Raw genomic sequence first — 21,253 nt, 5'->3', positions numbered from 1 at the left:
TAGATGTGTGGTTTTTACATCCTCTGGAGCAATGTTCTTTCATTTCTGAACTTAAGCCTCTCTCTCAGGTAGAGTCTGAGTCTTCATTTCTGCCTCCCACTCTATTGCTGTAGCTCTCCACCTTTAGTACACTTCTCTTCATCCATGTTTAGGTTGGTGGCTGCAGGTGCGGGCATGAAACCATTTATGGGTTGAATCCATGAACAGTAGGTCCTAGTGAGAGAGGACAGCAGTCATTAAGGAAGATCACTTCATGGATGGCAGGGAGTGGATGTGAATTCATCTTCTTTCCTGTGTCCCTAGTGCACTACCTGGCACGGCACTTGATAAACATTTGCTGCCCTAGTTAAGATTGCATGCATGTGAGCCATCACATGGATGCTTATTGTCCCTGTCATTTTCCATGCAATTGCCTCTCTTAAAAATATATATACTTTGGGGCTGGCGCTGTGGCATAGCAGGTAAAACCGCTGCCTGCAGTGCCGGTTCAAGTCCCAGCTGCTCCACTACTGATCCAGCTCTCTGCTATGGCCTGGGAGAGCAGTAGAAGATGGCCCAAGTCCTTGGGCTCTTGCACCCGCATGGGAGAACCAGAAGAAACTCCTGGATCCTGGCTTTGGATCGGCACAGCTCCTGTCATTGCAGCCAATAGGGAGTGAACCAGCGAAGGAAGACTTCTCACTCTTTCTCTGCTTCTCCTTCTCTCTGTGTAATTCAGACTTTCAAATAAATAAATAAATATTATATATATATATATACATTTTAAAAGTTATTGTTTATTTGAAAGGCAGAGAGAGACCAACAGACAAGCAGAAATCGTCCTTCTGCTGGTTCACTCCCCAAATGCCTATGATAGCCAGGACCTGCTGGGCTGAAGTCATAACCTGGAACTCAATCCAGGTGTCCCATGTGAGTTTCAGGGATCCCAGTACTTAAGCCATCACCTGCTATCTCTCCAGGTGAGCATTAACAAGAAGCTGAAATTGGGGATTCAAATCTAGCTACATGATATTCAGGTGTCCCAAGCAGCAGCTTACCCACTGTGCCAAAAGGCCACCCTTTATTTTTTTTAATACAGTGTTGGCAATCAGTGCATTCAATACAGACCCATGGGCATCTTTCATTTTTTTCTTTTTGATTTATCTTGTTCTTTTTGAGTTTATTCATTATAAATAGGGTACTATAACAAATAAAACAGTTACCTAGAGCAATGTGGATATGGATGTCTGCTTGCATTTTTGGTCCCAGATGAATAGCTGTGCATACCATGTAACTTTCACTCTGAGCTATCTTTAAGTATGTCTCTTTCCTTCATTTAAAGACTAATATTGCAACATGCATTACTTTAATTGCAGATTTGGGTAATGTGTTTACTGTTTTGCTTTTACAAATACTGTGGCAAATTTAAAAAAGAAAGAAAAACTCTATGGAATCTCTTATTTGTGATATCAATTCCCCTTGTGCCTTGGACTTTGTTTTTTTTCCATTTCACCTCCAAAATTGCATTGAAAACATCTGCTAAGGATTTATTTAAACAGCTAGTTAATGCTTTATAAAGCTCAGAGGTGCGCCCATCTGTTCTGGGAGCATTCTCGTTTCTCAAGAGCTATATCATATTTTCTACCTGTCTGACAGCTGGCCTTGCCTCAAAACTCTTAATTTCTCTTTATTTCCATCTATGATGGGACCTCACTATAAAGTTTATAACTGATTTCTTCTTCATCTTGTTTTGCTCTGATCAAATCTATTCAGAGTAAGCAAGCTATTTTCTTCTGTTTTCTAAGTCTTACTTAAAACTTCCAATTTTGTTTTCATTTTTAGAGCCAGGATGCTTTTTAAAAAATCATACCTAACTGGAAGTCGGAGTGTAGTCTGGTGGGTTTAATCTCTGACAGTTTGTCCCCTCTGCATTCCATCATCATGTACAAGACCCGGTGCAAATCTCCTATGTCATACCTGGCCCACAAGCATAACTTACATATCCAAGAGTTAAGGCTGATCCCAACACCACCTCAGGTCTGCCCCCCACGAACTGTTTCAGCTTCCTGTAGGACAAATCAGGAACCATCCTCTGTATCTCCAGACCAAGGCAGACCCATTTCAAGATCTTCATATGGTCCTGTACAAGGCCCTGCCTAAGTTCCTGGGTGCCCTCTTTTCCCCTCCAACCATTTCTGGGTGGGCAGACTCAAGGCACATGTCTTTGCTTCCTGTGACTACAAGAGAATTCTGTAGTCTGCATCATTTACAAGGAATAGAAGTTAATTTGGCTCATGGTTCTGGAGACCAGGACATCCAGGCACTACTCAGCCTCTGGTGAGGGCCTTCTTGCTGCACTGTAACTGGTGCAGGGCATTGTATGGTGGGATGGAGCAAGTGCGCTAGTTCAAGTCTCTCTTCCTCTTCCTTTAAAGCCATTAATGTCATCATAGAGGGCCACCCTCATGACTTCCTAATTACCTCTTAGAGGTCCCATTTCCAAATACCATTAACACATGGACTTGGCAATTACGTTTCCAACACCTAAACTGTTGGGGAACACATACAAACCATAGTAGCCCAGCTACTGCCATCTCCACAAGGCTCTTTCACTAATTGCCATTCACTCCTCTGCTTTGTCCCTCCTCTCATATTTTCGAAATAAGTGAGAGGGTTCAAAAGTAACAACAACTAACGTTCAGAGTTTTCCTTTGCAAACTCTGCATGTGGGGTCTGTTTCCTTTCCTGTAAGTCATCTGTTATACCTGACACAGTAGCACCTCCACTGAAAGGGAAGAAGGAGGAATCCAGATTTAATGTCTAGCTACACCTCTCTTATTGTGTGATTTGGTTACAGGGACAAAAACTAAGTGGTAGTCATTTGTGTTCTGTCCTTAATATAGAAAATCAGATGGCACCTTGAAGCTATTTACTCTTATTTTTAAATTTTTTATTAAACTTTTTTTTTTATTTATTTGAGAGACAGAGTTACAGACAATGAGAAGGAGAGACAGAGAGAAAGGTCTTCCATCTGCTGGTTCACTCCCCAAATGGCCACAACAGCTGGAGCTGTGCCAATCTGAAGCCAGAAGCCAGGAGCTTCTTCCAGGTCCCCAATGTGGATGCAGAGGCCCAAGGACTTGGGCCATCTTCTGCTGCTTTCCTGGGTCATAGCAGAGAGCTGGATTGGAAGAGGAGCAACTAGAACTAGAACTGGAGCCCATAAGGGATGCTGGCACTGCAAGCAGAGGATTAACCTACCGTGCCACAGTGCAAGCTCCCTATTTACTCTTTTATGTACTCAAAAAGATTAATGTCCTCCCAAGGACTACTTTTTTTTCTGATGTAAGAATCTTAATTCCCTTAACATCCCCAGTAGGTGTTATGTTTCATTCTTATTTTCACAAACATCCTTTAAAGGCCACTAAGCACTTCTATCTTCCTTCTTTTGTCACCACAAGTATAGGGGATGCTGGAAGGAAGAACATCACACATTTCACACCGGCTTAAACCTTAGAGAAGTTTATTTTGGACTGAAATTGGGAATTTTAAAAAAAGGCTTATCTGACTCAGGTTTGCCTGAGAACACCGGTCATGTCCCTTGGTGTCTGATGCCTTCTCAAAATAGAGTTCCTGTGTCTCATAAACCAACCATAGTTTCCATTTGGTCCTTAACCAAAGAAAATACTGTCAGTTCCAGTGAGTCAAATACAAGGCTTTCTGTGCCAGTCCATTAAAAAAATCATCCAGCTGCTGTTAGTAGATGACAGTTTCCAAGGGCAAATCCAAAGAATGAAAAAAGTGTGCAGTTATTTTGCCTTGATGCAGGCATGGCTATTTCTGTGTATCATAAAATAGGAGAGGCCACTCCAGGACCATTCTGCACACGTACACAACGGGAGCCACATCACTTTGTAAAGCAGTGTGCCAAGAAGCTTGTCCAAAAGCAAGGGCTGCTAGCAAGATTGGGAGCTTTTCCTGACACTTCCTGTTCTCCAGGGCGATGCTTCTTCAGAGGATTGGGAATTTCGCAGTTGTTCCTGCTTCTGATGATCCGTGCAGCTGTAGGCAGGTGCTGCCTTGTGGTCCAGCTATTTCAGCTGTGCAATGAGTGGCAGCCACAGTACTGTTGGACAGTGTGCTAGTGAAATGTCATCATTGAACAAGATATCTGCAGGAAATGCCTACAAGAACACATAAATGATAAAAGTCAAACATTCTCTTTTTTCTTTATGGGGAAGTCCATACATGGCCACCTCTAGGTAAACTTGTGAACAGGGAGATGTGAGGTTTCTGAAGTTCTGGAACACCTGGAAGAGTTTCCTCTCCCTTTCACAAGTTCCTGTGAAGAAACTTTGTGGTGGTACAGGGAGCATTCACTTTTTGCAGGACAGATGGAGCTAGACAAGAGCAGAATGGCCTGTCTCATGCTTCCCAGTGAGAGTCAAGTAGCTCTATGCTATTCTTTGCACTTGAAGTCATCATTTCTCATAATAGATTTTTATGATGTCAAAGGCAAGTCACCAAATCGATATTCATTTGCATCATGAGTATGTATTCCAGGATTACTCCTAACATGGAGAATCATGATGGCTTTTATGTGAGGTAACACTGCCCTGCTGATGTGAAGTCTTGGATTCATCTTCTTTGGCTAAATCCCCACCTTCTCAGCCTCACAATTCACAGTGAGCTCTTCTAACACCTTCCAGCATTCTTACATTGACTTTACTCCCAGCACCACATACTGGGCACTTAGTCATGTACTAGTTTGCATTAAGTTTGTTAGTTTTCTTACCATTTTACATAGCATGGAACATGCCCTGTACCTTTCTAAGGCTTCTACAGAGCTGTATTCTTCTGGCTGCACTGAAAATCTGGTAACCAGGAAGCCGCACTCCTTTACTTGACTCTAAATCCTGACCCAGTGACAAATACACACATAGATTCTCAGATAGCTTTTTTCAGCATTCCTTGACAGTCATTAAAATTCCTGTTAAAAGAGCAGAACTTGGTTGCTGAGAGGGAGGATCTGGGATGCACTGAGGATGTGCTTGCTGGAACCCAGTATGGACATGGGTCAGGAGTGAACTACAACAAGGCACTATGATAGCCACGGTGCAGTGACCTGAGCTGGACAGCAATATGAAAAGACATACCTTATGGCTACCTGGAGTACACCTTAAAATGTTAAAATATAAAACTATTGAATGTTCAAAATAAACAGTGGCATTCTAAATGTCCATTTAGAAACATTTGGAATATCTTAAAAAATGAAGTTATAAGAATTTCAAAATGGCTCCTTACTGTTTGCTGAAGCTTATATTATACAATGTATAATTGAAAGTCAGTTATACATTATCATGTAATACCACACATATATGTAAAATCATTAGAGTAATAAGGAAAATCACATGTTTGCATATCACCTATTATTCATTGCCCAGTGAGGAAAAGAAATCTGGGTTGATGGGGCGGGCAGCTGATTTAGCAGTTATGATGCTACTTGTGATGCCCACATCTCATATAAAAGTGCCTGGTTTTGAGTCTTGGCTCTGATTTCCATTCCATCTTCCTGCTAATGCACATTCTGAGATCTAGCAGCGATGGTTCAAGTAGCTGTATTCCTACAAGCTGTATTCCTGGCTTGAATCCCCAAGTTTTACCTTCAGCATGAACCACCTCCATCTGCTGTGGGTATTTGGAGAGTGACTAGCTGGTGAGAGCTCTCCCTTGTCTCTGGTTCTTTGCCTTTCAAATAAATATACAAAAAACAGGGTCTGATTAAGCTGCTGCCTGCAATTCCAGCATCCCTTACGAATGCCAGTTTGAGTCCCAGCTACTCTACTTCTGATCCAGCTCCCTGCTAATGCTTAGGCCACTGCCACCCACATGGGAGACCCAGATGGAGTTCCTGCTCCAGGCTTTTGCTTGGCCCAGCTCTGGCTGTTGCAGACATTTGGGGAGTGAACCAGAATTTTTTCTTTCTCTCCCTCTGTCTCTGTAACTCTACCTTTCAAACAAATAAATAAATCTTTAAAAGTTATATAAGAAATAAAACCAAAAGAAATCTTTGTTGATCTATCATTTTCAATTTGACATTTTCTTCACTTAAATACCTTTACAAAGATTTTTAATAATATCAAAAGCAAGGCAGGAAACTAACACTCATTATGCATCAAGATTGTGCTGAGCATTATGTTATATAATTCCAATTTTCATTTTACCCTTACAATGAGGAGATTAGGTATTGTTATCTGTGTTTACTTCCAGATGAGAAAAGCAAAGCTATAGCTACATTTAGAGAGTATCAGACCAGGATTCAATGTGAAGTCTGTCAACTCCAGGGTTTGTTACTTCCCATTATATCAACAAAAACACTGGGGAAATCACAAGTTTTCACAACATCGGACTTAACAAAGTTATTTTTTTTTTTTTTGACAGGCAGAGTGGACAGTGAAAGAGAGAGACAGAGAGGAAGGTCTTCCTTTTTCCTATGGTTCACCCCACAATGGCCGCTGCGACCAGCACACCACGCTGATCCGAAGCCTGGAGCCAGGTGCTTCTCCTGGTCTTCCATGCGGGTGCAGAGCCCAAGGACTTGGGCCATCCTCCACTGCACTCCTGGGCCACAGCAGAGAGCTGGACTGGAAGAGGAGTGACCGGGACAGAATCCAGCGCCCCGACCGGGACTAGAACCCGGTGTGCTGGCGCCACAGGCGGAGGATTAGCTATTGCGCTGCGGCGCTGGCCCTTAACAAATTTTTAAGGTGTAAATTTCCTTTAATAGAAGCAATGATCTTCAGTGAAAGAAATTAATGTGCCAATAACATTAATTCTTGAAGCCCTGATGGATTCTACTGGTCTGGTATTTTATACCTCTTGTCACTTTTCCTTCCCCATTTGTAGGCTGTCAGGAGTGACAACTTCCTACCCACACTCCTTCCACAGAGACCCTTGTCAATCCTGACCTACTGCCCACGCCTCTTGGATCTGCTTAATGTCCAAGGTATAGATTTATCCTCAGAAGAGACTGAATAGGACAGGTTACAGCCTCAGGAAAACCAGCCACCACTGTAAGTGAAAAGCCATGTGCTGGAAGCAGTTTTGAGAGAAAGTCTGCATAGTGATGTGTGGGGAAGCAGAGCTGTTTTCTTTGGCGGGGCCCAGTACTCAGACGTAACCTGTGTTTGCCTTAATGCTCTGCTGTTGTTATTTTGAAATCCTCAGTAATTTTATCTTTGTGTCGCTCCTCCACAAAGACGGGGAGCGACATAATGGTGCCGTGACTCGGATATGAAGCCTAGGCAGGGTTTAGTGTCGTTCCTCCATGAAGAGGGGGAGCGACAACTTTCCTGAATTAACCTATAAAGAAAAGGATGACAAATAGAAAAAGGAAAGATAAAGCAACTCAGAGTTCCTTTTCTTCTTAGTCTTCACTTTTTTTTATTAAGCTGAAGGTGTTTCAAAAAATGAAACAAAAACAATTGAATTTTATTTATTTTTGGGGTGCAGTATTTCCATTATTTTCTTAAGAATGAATTATATATGCAAGTACAAGCTTTGAAATACAAATTTTATTATTCCAGTGATGGCATTAAATGCTCTTGTATTTGTCTTTATTTATTTATTTTAAAAATTGTATTTACTTTAAACAAGTTTCATTTATACAGATTTAGGAACTTAGTGACACATCCCCCTATTCTGCCCCTCCTGCCCATGCTCCAACCTTTCTTCCTCCTCTTTCTCCCATTCCCACTCTTAATTTTATAAAGATCTATTTTCAGTTTACTTAGTTATCATAAAGTTAACCATACACTAAGTAAAATAGTATGAAGAAAAAAAAACACTGTTCCTCAATGGATGAGACAAGGGCTGTAAACAATTATTGCATTGCAAAATTTCTGTTTCTGTCCAATACATTACATTTTAGGTACTCTATTAATCACCTTGATCAGGGAAAACATACTATATCTGTCTTTTTGGGACTGGCTTATTTCATTAAGTATAATGTTTTTCAATTGCATCCATCTTGTTGCAAAAGACAGGATTTTTTTTTTACAGCTGAGTAGTACTCAATAGTGTATATATACCATAATTTCTTTATCTTGTCAACTGTTGATGGGCATCTGGTTTGATTCCATTTCTCAGCTATTGTGAATTGTGCTGCAATCAGCATGGGGATACAGATAACTCTTTCATATGCTGATTTATTTTGGTTTGGGTAAATTTCCAGGAGTGGGATGGCTGGATCATATGGTAGGTCATATTCAGATTTCTGAGGTGTCTCTATACTATACTATAGTAGTATACTATAGTATACTATCTTCCACAGTGGCTACGTTGCTTATATTCCCACCAACAGTGGTCTAAGGTACCTTTTCCTTACATCCTCACCAGATTTTTCATCTGGTGATTTCTGTATGAGAGCCATTCTAACTGGAGTAAGGGGGAACCTCATGGTGGTTTTGATGTGCATTTCCCTGATGGCTAGTGATCCTGAGCACTTTTACAAGTATCTGTTGGCCATTTGAATTTCTTCTCTTGAAAAAATTTCTGTTCAGGTCCTTTGCCTATTTCTTAACTGGATTGTTTGGTTTGTTGTTGAATTTCTTGAGCTCTTTATAGATTCTGAATGTTAACCCTTTATCCATTGCATAGTTTGCAAATATTTTCTCCTATTCTGTCAGTTGCCTCTTCACTTTGCTGAATTTTTTTTTTTTTTTTGTAGTACAGAAACTTCTCAATCCCATTCGTCAATTTTGGTTATGATTGCCTGTGCTTCTGGGGTCTTTTTCAAGAAGTCTTTGCCTATGGCAATGTCTTGCAAAGTTTCCCAAATGTTCTCTAATAATTTGATGGTATTGGGTTGTACATTTAGGTCTTCGACCCATTTTGAGTGGATTTTTGTGTAAGGTGTAAGGTAGGGGTCTTGTTTCATAATTTTGCATATGGCAATCCAGTTTCCCCAGCACTATTTGTTAAAGTGACTGTCCTTGCTCCAGGGATTGATTTTAGCTGTTTTGTCAAAGATAAGTTGGTTGTAAATGCGTGGGTTGATTTCTGGAGTTTTTATTCTGTTCCATTGGTCTACACATGCCAGTACCAGGCTATTTTGGTTATAACTTCCCTGTAGTATTTTGCAACTGTGGTGTGGAAAGTCCTATAGAAATCAGTTAGTTCCTTTTGGTCCATAGTGTTGATTAGCTCTGTTGTTTCTTTGTTGATTTTCTGTCTAGTTGATCTGTCCACTGATGAAAATGGGGTGTTGAAGTTCCCTGTTACGGTATTGTATTGTATTGTACAAGCTATGAAATACAAATTTTATAATTCCAGTGATTGTATTAAATGTTCTTGCTTTGTCTTGAAAACTGACATCACATAATAAAAAGATGAACAATACAATTCAAACTAATATTTTAAATTTTTATTTTTTACTTAAAACAACTTTAAGTAGCAAATAAAAAAACTATGACAAGTCAGAGAGACTATAGAAGTGAAGTTTTGTATATTAGTATGTTTACTGGCATTTTCCTTGCTTTTGGAACAAAGGCCTCACATTTTCATTTTACACTGTTCCCCACAACTAATATAGCTGGATGTACAAGGTACCTGAGTCTCTTGCCCTAGAAAACAAGAGGTCAGTGTATACCCCAGTGGGCAAGATGGGTGATTCTATTCTGAGAATCTCCAATAGCCCCAGAGGAAAAATCTTCCACGGACTTATGAGTTTGCCAATAAACACCAGACTTCCCACCATCCATTCTATAAGGAAACTTACCAGGCTATGGGCCCTCCCAAGCTTACAGCAAAGTACCTGCAAATATCAGAGGGAAGCTTCTAGTTGGAAAGCGAACTAGTAGGTAAACATCAGATCTCCAAGGGAAAAAATGGAGCAGGAGGATATTATATGATATGATAGAGCATTTGGGTGAACAAAACCTGCTGAAATTATTGTACAATTGAGCATTTGGGAAAATATCAATGATTGGAATATATACAACTACTAGCGACTCTAAAAAAGTGAGACAAAAAATTGATGTGTTGGAGAAAGAAGCTAATGAGAATGTGCCACACTTTGTATAGACCTTATTATATGAACACTGTATGTTGATTTAAATAAAATTGTTATAGAACTGTATTTGGAGGATTGGGTGAGGGTGAGTAGGGAAGAATAGGAGAACTGACTCTTCAACTTGCACAAGAGGAAGTTGGTAGATGTTGCCTGATGTGATAAAATGACCAGAGTGAGCTTATTATATAGGAACATGAAGATAAGTAGACAAAGAAGTTAAAAAGTATTTGCCTTTAGGGAGCATGGCTGGAGGATAAGAGGTTCTGATAAAGCAAGCAGGGGATAGTTGTTTTTCTTCATAAACCTTTTCATCTGGTTAGATTTTTAAAACTTCATGAATGTGTTGCACTGATAAATCTTTATAAAGGAAAAGAAAAAAATTATCAGAAAATACAAACAAAAGGATTTTGCTTATCTCACAGAATTTCCAGCAAGACTGGATCATCATACTTGGCAGCTGGGCAGGGACAGATGAGGAATCCTGGTGAGGACAGTACTACTACTGCCCCTGCTGCACAGTGAAAGTGCCGGCTGGCTCTGCCTCTGCCACCATGGTCACCAGATGTTACGGTGGCAGCACACATTCTGATGTCTTGTTGGTCTGACTGAGGACACTTGATGTATTCATGAACCACTGATAGTTTGGCAGAGGTAAAAAAAAAAAATGGCCTTATAGGTTTCTGCAGGAGGAGGTGAGCTCTGTCCCCTGTTGAGATTCATGGAAGAGAAGCTGCTTTGATTTCAGGAAGGAAATGTGGGTATTGCACTGCTGAAATGTGTTGAATACACACTATGTATGGTCACTTCCTGATAAAAGCACAGACCATGTAAAATAATTTTTTTCTCCTCTGTCTTGGGCATTTTTGTAAAGATTTTAAGCTTTCAAGGACTTAAATATAGCAAAGGGTATAATATCTATCTACTTACCTACCTATCTATCCATCTATCGTCTGTCTTCTTTCCCTCTATAGATCAATCTCTCTTGCTATAGAGATTGTCATTAAAACAATGATGTGACAGAGGAGATACTGTGGGAAAGCATGTGTGTATGTGTCCAGTGAAGTGATTAGAAGCACTAATACCAAATGAAGCCAGAGCAACTTTCTATAAAGCAAAAACTTAGAAGCAAGAAAGAGATGGTGGCTTTTTCACTAAGATGATGCCAAAGGCAAAAAAAGGAAGCTGCTGTCCCTCCCAAAGCAGAAGTCAAACCAAAAGCTTGAATGTCAAGGAAGCAGCACTGAAAGGCATCCACAGTCACCCATGTTCTGGTGGCCCAAGAAGCTACTCCCCGGTGGAAGCCCAAATACCCTGTGAAGAGCATCCCCAGGAGAAAAAGCTTGACTACTATGCCCTGATCAAGATCCCGCTGACTGTTGAGTCTGCCAAGAAGGAAAGAGGAGACAGGGCACTTGAGTTCATTGTGGATACCCAAGCCAACGGGCACGAGACCTAACAGGCCGTGAAGAAACTCTGACATTGATGTGGCCAAAGATAGTAACTTGATCAGGCCTGATGGAGAGAAGGCATGTGTTCAACTGGCTCCTGATTATAACGCTTTGGATGTCACCAACAAAATTGGGGTCATCTGAACTGAGTCCAGCTGGGTGATTCTAAATGTTTTTCAACCATAAAACAAAGGAGAAAGAGGTAAGGAATATCACAATACCCACAGGAGAAAAATATAGCATCTCAGAAGAAAAAATATGCCTTCTCCTATTTCCTCTTTATTAAGAACATGAAGAGTGAATAGCAGTTTTCTGAATAATTTCAGGGATTAACCAGGAAGATGGGGACGTATCATGTACCTGCTCATAATATCTGTAAGGAGTGCTTGTGATATTCACTACAGAGACCTGCGGGTGGGTACAGAGCCCTGAATCCTGGAGCATTAGATAGAGAAGTTAACTCAAAAGACCTGTCATTTCTTCAGTCAGTATACAGTCAGGGGTTGTTTGTCACAGGGGAATTTCAGCTTTTATGTCTTTTCTTGCTTTGGTTTATTAATTATAACTTCCTATTAACATTTATACTAGTGATTTTGGGCTTTCAATAAGAAACTAAGGGTTCAGATGTTGTGGTGGAGCAGGTTAAACCTCCACTTGGCACACCTGCATCCCATATCAGAGTTCCACAGATTGAATCTTGTCTCCGCTTCCAATCCAGTTTCCTGTTAATGCATCCCGTGAGGCAGCAGATGCTGTCTTGGGTGCTTGGGTCCCTGTTACCCATGCAGAAAACCCGGATGGAGTTCCTGGTTCCTGGCTTTGGCCTGACCCAGTTCCAGCTGTTGTGAGCATTTGGGGAGTAAGCCAGCAAATGGAAGATCTCTTTCTGTTTGTCACACTGCCTTTAAAATAAATAAAAAGAAACTAAGAAGGTTGACTGGCACATGTGTTGTGTATTTCATGTCTTTCCAAAAGGTTTAGCAATACAAGGAGCCAGGTTTTGGGGGAGGGAAGACATGGATTTGTCAGGAAAGTCAGATTTTCAAAAACAATCCCAGGGGCACTCTGCAAGAGGCTAGTTCTGATTGTTCTAGATAATAAGTGTATTATTATGTATTATACATATTTTAGCATGTATGTATATATGCAGATACCCAGAGCAATGTCTTAAATTTGAGCAGGTAAAAACTTTTCAGCTCTGTCACTCTTACTAATTCTCTATGCTGCTTGGTTTGTTGTGCTGTAGGATTTTCAATAAACACTTCTGAGAATACTCCTCCACCTGGATTTAAAGTAATTTGCATTTTCTCCAGTGTGAAACCAATTCACTGCAGGTATAAGCCTAAGTAATTAGAAATATCAGATGCAATTTTAGTAATTGCTTGTCTTGTCTGAGAGTGGTATTCATAGAAAACATAACTTCAGGTGAGTATAGCAAGCATATATGTTTGCATGAAGAACAATACCTTGGTGGCAGCAGTAGCTGATGAACTCTGATCAGGCTCAGATGTTATTTCAATCTCCACATTGGATGACACTGATAATGAAAAACTCATTCATTCAAATTTTTGGGCAAATATCTTCTTTCTGAGTGTAGGGGAAAAGGGAGTCTAAGTAGGTAACCATGATATTTGGGGAAAAGCTGGACTGATTTTAAACTGCAATTCAGAGTGAAGAACAGAACGTTGTCACTAGCAATGTCTGGCAGACAGCTTTGTGGAATATTTAGCCTTGCTAGAATCAAGCTTCATACCAACTTCACAAGGTTTACTTCCATAATTAGAAATCTGACACAGAGAGACATGGGAAGCAGTGTGTGCATAGTTAGAACCCTTAGCTGATCTCAGACAGGTCTTCACCATCTACCATAGTAGAGTCCTGTACTGTCTACAAGTGATTTAGGGGTATGGTGGGAAGTCATGTATGGGAAGGAAGGCAGGAAGGTTTATGATTAATAAAACGGAAATAAGACATACTTCTTTCCTTTAAACAATTTAAATGGGTGCCAGCATTATGGCAAAGCACGGTGAGCCGCTGCTTGTTACACTGATATCCCATAATCATGCCAGTTTGAGCATGACTGCTCCACTTCTGATCCATCTCCCAGCTAATGTGCCTGGGAAAGTGGTGGAAGATGGCCAAGTGCTTGGGCTCCTGCACCCTTGGGGGAGAGCCAGATGAATTTCACGGCTCCTGGCTTGGGCCATTTCCCAAGTGAACCAGTGGATGGAAGATCCCTTTCCCTTTCTATCTCTTCCTTCCTTTCTCTTTCTCTAAGTCTGCCTTTCAAGTAAATAAAGAAATCTTAAAAAAATAAACAAGCTATTTAAATGGAAACTTTCTTGGAAGGAAGGCATCTAATAAGTCAAATAATCCAACTGGCTCTTCTGCCATTTGAATCTTATCTATGTTATGTGTATTGATCTAAGTTCTATTCTATTTTTTCTATTTAAAGAAAAATCTAATCTTTTTAACCACGACATGCCTTCATACTTAAAAAATATATTTATTTATTATTTTAGAGGCAGAGAGACAGAGTAAGAGATAGAGACTGGGTGAGTGTCTATCCACTGGCTCACTCCTCAGATGCCTCCAATAGCTGGGATTGAGCCAGGCTGAAGCCTGGAGCTGAGAACTCAATGCAGATCTTCTACAAAGGTGAAAGAAACCCAACCCTTCAGGGTCCACATTAGTAGGAAGATGGAATGGAGAGTCAGCCAAGTCTTAGGTTCTCTGATATGGGATGCAGATATCCTAAGTGTTAGGCCAAATGCCCAACTCCCTTGATACTCAAAAATAATTTCTATAATTTATTTGTTTTCATTTTACTTTAGAGGGGGAGAGAGAGAAAGAGATACTTTTTATCTGCTGATTCACTCTTCAAATGCATGCAACAGCCAGGGCTGGGCCACGCCAAAGCCAGGAGGCCAGAATTCAATTCAGGGACCCAAGTACTTGAGCTATTACCTGCTGCCTGTCAGGGTCTATCTTAGCAGGAAGCTGGAATCAGAAGCTGAGCTGGGATTTGAACCTAGGCACTCTGATATGGGATGCCATCCCAAGTGGCATCTTTTTTTTTTAAGGTCTAATTATTTATTTGAAAGGCAGAGCTACAGAGAGGCAGAAGTAGAGAGAGAAGTCTTCCATCCTCTGGTTCACTCCTCAGATGGCTGCAACAGCCTGAGCTGCAGCTATTCAAAGTCAGGGCCTCCCACACGGGTGCAAGGGTCCAATTACTTGGGCCATCTTCTACTGCTTTCCCAGGCCATAGCAGAGAGCTAGATCAGAAATGGAGCAGCCAGGACTTGAACCTGCGCCCATATGGGATGCTGGCATTTCAGGTGGCGGCTTTAGCCACTACATCACAGCACTGGCCCCCCAAGTGGCATCTTAACTGCTGTGTCAAGTGTCTCTCATCTGCCTCCACCACCTCCCCCCAACACATGCTTTTAAAGACAGCTATGGTGCGTCCTGCTGTCATCTGTTTTAAAAATCAGAGAGTCTCAATTGTTTGAAATATTCCTCAAAAGTTTTGGCCTTTTCATTACTCCATCACTCTTCTGAATCATTCAATTATCAAATATTTATTGTGGATTAACTATATGACAGGCGTGCCTAGAGCTAGAATGCAGAAATAAATGAGACAATCCTTCCCATCAGACGGGTTTGGAGCTGGTGCATAACGAAAAATAAAAAACACATATGCTCTGATAAATGCTATAATATAGATCTGCATCAAATATTATGAGATAATCATTTGTCATTTTTTGTTCCAAAATAAGTAAAATGTTTCAGATAGGATTTGACTGGTACAGAATAGAGAGGATCATGCCTATTTTAGTATTGTAAAATACTGACCTATAACTGAATGCTCCTTTTCATATTTGATATCATTTATTTATGACCTTAATCTCTTTTTCTTTAATAGATTTTCTTTATTAGATTTGTCAGAACTGTCTATTTTATTGATTCTTATTTTTTTAAAAGATTAATATCTCTATTCTTATCAATTCCTTCTTATCAATTCCTTCTACTTTAAGACAAGATTTTTCTTTTAAGACACCATTGGGATGAACCAACAAATGAAAGATCTCTTTCTCTATGTCTCTCCCTCTGTGTCACTCTGCCTTTCAAATAAATGATTCTATTCTTTTTTTAAAAAAATTATTTTCCACTTTTGTAGCTTTTTGAGTTGATTAATTTTGAACCTTCTTGGTCTCTAGTGGAGTCTTTCAAGTCTGTCTATTTCCTCTAGGTACCATTTCCTCCACTCTCCGTAAGCTTTGGTGTGTGTTTCTTGTGGTTACTCACTTATAACGGATACGTTGGCTTTGACTAGCTCCAAAGTTCTGTGATTCTCCTGAGGTGCTGCCCTAGCATACCCTTCATCAGATCCCCGTGTTCTTGCTAAGAAGATGCTGGGGCAGCTGCTGCTTCTGTGGACTGCTCGCCCTGCATCACCCCAGTGACCTCTACAGCTGATCTGCAAGGAGCAACAACATCGTCCCTAATTAGTGTGGACAGTTCAGGAGCCAGGCAAATGGTTGTGCTCTTCTTAGCTACGTTGCCGACACGAGAAACTTCAGCTCTGCAGAAAGACCCTCGCCAGAACAACCAATTAAAATGGGAATGTGATTTCATCTAGATTTCATCACACAACGATGAGATGCTCATTAGGCAAGGAGGGAGGACTGAACCCGAGGCCACCTCTTCTGCCACCCAAGGTAGGAAAGTCCAGCATGCACGCAGGTGATCCCAGAAAGCTATTTCAGGTAGATGCTGGCTGGTGACACCTGAGAAAATGATGTAGCCGTTTGGCTACTCTTTCTCTTTCTTTTTTAATCAACCTTCTTCAGGATGCAGTGGTTTCAGGCTCTCCTCATCCACGTCTCTATGAAAATGTAAGAAAGGACCCCAAACCCTGAGATATGAGTAACTGGTATTTGATATACCGCCTGATCCAACACTCATATTTTTTTAAAAGATTTATTTTAATTATTTGAAAGGCAGAGTTACAAAGAGAGGGAAAGAGAGAGAAAAAGAGAGAGTGTGTATGTTTTCCATCTGCTGATTCACTCCCCAAATGGCTGCAATGACCCAGGATGGGCCAGGCCAAAGTCAGGAGCCAGGAGCTTCTTCTGGCTCTCTCACACAGATGCAGGGGCCCAAGCACTCGGGCCATCTTCTGCTACCCTCCCAGGTGTATTAGTAGGGAGCTGGATTGGAAGTGGAGCAGCCACGACCCAAACTGGCACTCATATAGGATGTCAGCATCGCAGGTGACAGCTTTACCTGCTACACCACAACACTGGACCCCCAACACTCATTTTAAAGGAACCCAGTTTGTTTCATGCATCATGAGCAGGAGGAGGGCCTATTTGCTGGTGGTAGGAGATCCACACTCATAAGCCAAGGGGGCCTTGTCTATGATTTTAACTGACGAAAGGGGGCCAAGTATACCCATACAATGGTTGTCAACCAGGGGCAATTTGTTTCCCCTTGCACCTGGGGAACATTGACAGTTTCTGAAGATATTTTTGGTTGTCAAAAATTGGGTGGGATAGCTACTGGCCGGTGAGATACTAAATATCCTACAGTGTCTAAGACAGAACATACAACAAGGAATTAGCCTAAAATGCACATAGCTCCCATGTTGAACAACCTTGAAGTAGAGTGATATTTGTCTAGTGAGAGCTGCTATCCCGCTCCCCACACTGGATAGCCAGCTAGAGACTAGCTTCACTGAATAAAGGAGTTCCTACTTGTCAGTAGTAACAGTAACTGTCGCATACTGCTGTGTATCCAGAATTTCTGACTTTTTGGAGCATTAAAAAAAAATCTAGATTTCTAAGTCACATCTCTAGATTTGATACAGTAATGAATGCTAATGAATAATGGTGAACAGATCGCAGAAAGCACAACCACAGCCCTGACATGGCTTGGTGCTAGGTGACTTGACAAGCTGCGGTCAGTTTGCCCTGGCCCATCCATGGAGGACATTGGTTGTAAAGCCAGAGTTGCAAGCTACCAGGGCAAGGTTGTGGCAGTCGGTCTTTCTGTCTGCAAAGACCAGTACTGCACTCTGAGGCACATGAGCCAAGGAAGAGTCTGTTTCAAGTTCCAACTGTGTGTGCAGTGTATGTGAGTGTGTGTGTGTGGGAGGGGGGTACTGATTGCCCTAAAATTGCTCTAGCATTATTTCACATAGCTTGTCAAAGCAATTTTCCCTTTCTTGTTGTGCAAATCTTTCTTGGCTTCATTATGCACCTTTTAGAACGGGAGGTTTCTCTTTCTTAAGTATCTACCTGCCAGGGTTGGTCATGGAAGAAATGAAGGGAGATAATATATGTAAAAGTTCATAGTGTGGATCTGTCTGGCACTGAAAGAAATGTTAGCTGACTCTGAACACAGAGACAACACTCCACTATGTGAATGGGACCAGAGGCTTTTTTTTTTTTTTTTTTTTGAGCTGGAGAGAATTAGTGACCGGCTTCTGGGATAATGAGCTGGTTCACCCGCTTGAATTTGGAGGGCAAACACATGTTCTTTGTATCTGGGAGGTATGCCTGAGATTGCCTTTGTCTCTCTCTGCTTTGGGGAAAAGCAAATTTGGCATGGCCTTTGAGTGTTTGCCTCCCCCACACTTTTTGTTTTTCTTAAGTGTGGAAGCTTTGTAAATGCGCCTTGTTAAAAACAAGCACCATCTTCATACCTGCCGAAACCCAATTCTCATCCCGAGGTGATGGGATGAACAAAGGGGGCGGTGATGCCGACTGCACAGACAGCCCATCCCACGCAGGTACACTGGCATGGCTGCAGCCGCGGCAAGGGTTTGCAAAGAACCCTTTTCATTGTGCGCTCACCTCCCCCAGCCCAGCCCCAGCCATGAGAAGAGTGCTGTCAATGAGACAGGCCAATTTTACCCACCGCACACAATGCTGCATTACAGACTTTCCAAGAAGCCGCCATTCAGGGTGAATCACCAAATTCAGGATGAAAAGGTCTTGATTTGCAAAAGCGCTGGAGCATTTCTCTTTAGAGCTGGAGATGGCAGGGAAGGAACCGGCATGCAGGCAGCTGCTTCACCTTTGGGCCAGGTGTGCTGGCAAGCATTCCACATGGGTGCAGGGCTGAGGCACCCGGCATTCACAGGCACCTTTGTCACCCCGTGGGTGCTGGGCCTGTGAATGCCTTATTCAAGGAGGAAGACAGTGAGAAGGTGCTGGTGGTAGAGTATTGAAATGAATGGAATTGGTGAAAACTTGAGTGGCTGGTTAGTAGTAAGTGAAGCTAATGTTAAAATTCTTAGGTGCCCAAATGGCTTTCATCCACATAGGTAAGAGGTGATGATAAAGTGTAAGTTGGAGGATTATATCATTTAGGATGACTTCAGCTACTAGCAACTGAAGTTTACCTCAAGTGATGAAAGCCAATTCCATTCATTTCAATACTCAAGTACAGGCAGCAGGCTCATAACCTGAAAGTCTGTCAGAATCACCTCAGCTCTGGCCCCAGATGCAGAATCTTTATTCTAAGCAGACACACAGGTTACTTGTATGCACTTTATGGTTTACAAAAAGAACTGCTTTTAAAAGGACTAAGTTTTTAAAAGATTTATTTATTTATTTGAAAGGCAGAATTAGAGAGTGGGAGAGAGAGAGAATCTTCCATCTGCTGAATCACTCCCCAAATGGCCACAATGGCCTGAGCTGGGCCCATCCAAAGCCAGGAGCCAGGAGCTTCTTCCAGGTCTCCCACATGGGAGCAGGGGCCCAAACACTTGGGCCGTTTTCCACTGCTTTCTTAGGGGCAATAGTAGGGAGCTGAATCTGAAGTGGAGCAGCTGGGATTTAACCAGTTGCCCATATGAGATGATAGCACCAGAGGTGGCAGCTTTACCTCCTACGCCACAGCGCCAGCCCAAAAGGACTATTTTTAATCTCTGAGAGTAAGTAGACCAGTTAACCAGCCACTCAGCATCTCAGGAATGAATAGAAGAGCCTTGGTGTTTTCAACTTTTGTGCTTTGTTCTGCTTAGTGTGTTCAGTTTTGTATATAGGCTTGTCATCCTGTGGTTGCATAATGGCTGCAGAAACTCTGAGCGACACTTCACACAGCTGAATAAAGGGTAGGAAAAAACAAGCTTCCTTCCACATAGGCCATTTTAGGAACAAAGAAATAATTTCCAGAAACTGCTTAGATTTCACCTCATGTAATATATCTTTTATGACTGGCTAGACTTGCAGTCATTTGCCCATTGCTAAGCCAATCACTGGCAAGTTTGAAAGTTGAAAAGAAATCAGCTTTTGAGGGTTTCCTCAATGACTGATCAAGGACTATTATCTTGGGACATACAGAGACTTGGACAATGCGTGCTATAGGAAATTCTTTTTCTTTATTAAGGATTTATTTATTTATTTTAAAGGCGAAGGGACAAAGGGAGAGAGACATAGAGGGAGGAGAGTGAGAGGAACAAAGAGAACCATCCAGTGGTTCCCTTCCCAAATGCTAACAACAGCTGGAGCTGGGACAGTTAAAAGGTGGGAGCCAGGAACTCCATCTGGGTCACCCATGTAGGTGGCAGAGGCCCAAGAACTCAGGTCATCATTTGCTGCCTCCCAGGCAGCACATTGGCAGGGAGCTGGATTAGAAGTGGAGATGGGACTCAATCCCAAGCACTGTGACATGGGATGCTGGTATTCCAAATGGTAGCCTTACCCACTGTGACACAGTGCCTGTGCCACTACAGGAAAATTTTTAATGATAGAAAAATGTAATTATGAAAGCTTAAAATAAGAGAGATAGAAAGGACTTTTTTGACCACTTCTATTCCTCTATTTTGTAAATGAGCAAAAAGTCCAAATGATTTATACATGAGTCAGCTAGGTCTGAATTGGAGTGTACTCTCCCTATATATGTTGCCATTTTGAAGGGAGGTGGTTTGCCCTTTGTATTTGAAATATGGATTTTGAAGATATAGATAATTCCACCACTCTGGGAAATATGCATAATTATGTAGAACAAATCACACAGTCTATTTTAAGACTATCTAAGAGAAATAGGATTTACTTAAGCAAGTCATGATATTACAAATGCCTTTAAATTACGCAACCCTGAAAAGCAAGGTTGTGTGTGATACAGTCTGAAAGGTTCTTGGCAAGCTTTTTCTTCTTTTTAAAAAATATTTATTTATTTATTTGAGAAGTAGAGTTACAGAGAAGCAGAAGCAGAGAGAGAGAGAGAGAGAGAGAGAGAGAGAGAGGTCTTTATCTGTTGGTTCACTCCCCAAATGGCCACAATGGCCGGAGCTGGGCCAATCTGAAGCCAGGAGCCTGGAGTTTCTTCTGGGTCTCTCACATAGGTGCAGGAGTTCAAGTCCCTGGCCATCTTCTGCTGCTTTCCCAGACCATAGCAGAGAGCTGGATCAGAAGAGGGAGGAGAAGCCAAGACTCCCACCTGTGCCCATATGGGATGCCAGCACCGCAGGCGGCAGCTTTACCTGCTAAGCTTAAGTGCTGGCCCCGGCAAGTATTTTTAGAGAAATCAATTGCATGGATAAATGAATTAAGTATAAGTACTTCTTTCCAGAAAGAGAATTGTCATAACACTCTCCTTCACTGTTGAATGTTTTACTGTTGATGTTCTTATTTGTTCATTGCCATTATTGAATTATTCTAAATGAGTGGGACAGAACCAGTGGATTCATTTTTTATTTCACACTTGTATTTCTAAGGGACTGACAAGAAAGGTAAAT

At 41.5% G+C, this 21,253-nt stretch overlaps 1 long non-coding RNA gene across 2 annotated transcripts in view; it reads right to left on the bottom strand.

Annotated features, from left to right (window-relative positions):
- Positions 1–3,485: 3,485 nt before the first annotated feature.
- The window catches only part of LOC127487343 (uncharacterized), a 31,627-nt gene continuing 13,859 nt past the window's right edge, over positions 3,486–21,253 (bottom strand). Inside the window, exon 6 of one of the 2 annotated variants that reach the window (XR_007914114.3) lies at positions 3,486–4,163. This is a non-coding gene — a long non-coding RNA (uncharacterized LOC127487343). The remainder of the gene's footprint in view (positions 4,164–21,253) is intronic. The other variant, XR_016234203.1, reaches the window with a different exon arrangement.

Source organism: Oryctolagus cuniculus, chromosome 5, assembly GCF_051225735.1.
Source record: "Oryctolagus cuniculus isolate XC-2025 breed Fujian yellow rabbit chromosome 5, ASM5122573v1, whole genome shotgun sequence".
Lineage (NCBI taxonomy): Eukaryota > Metazoa > Chordata > Mammalia > Lagomorpha > Leporidae > Oryctolagus > Oryctolagus cuniculus.
Note: the sequence above shows the minus strand (reverse complement) of the source record. Positions and strands in the feature narration are given on the sequence as shown.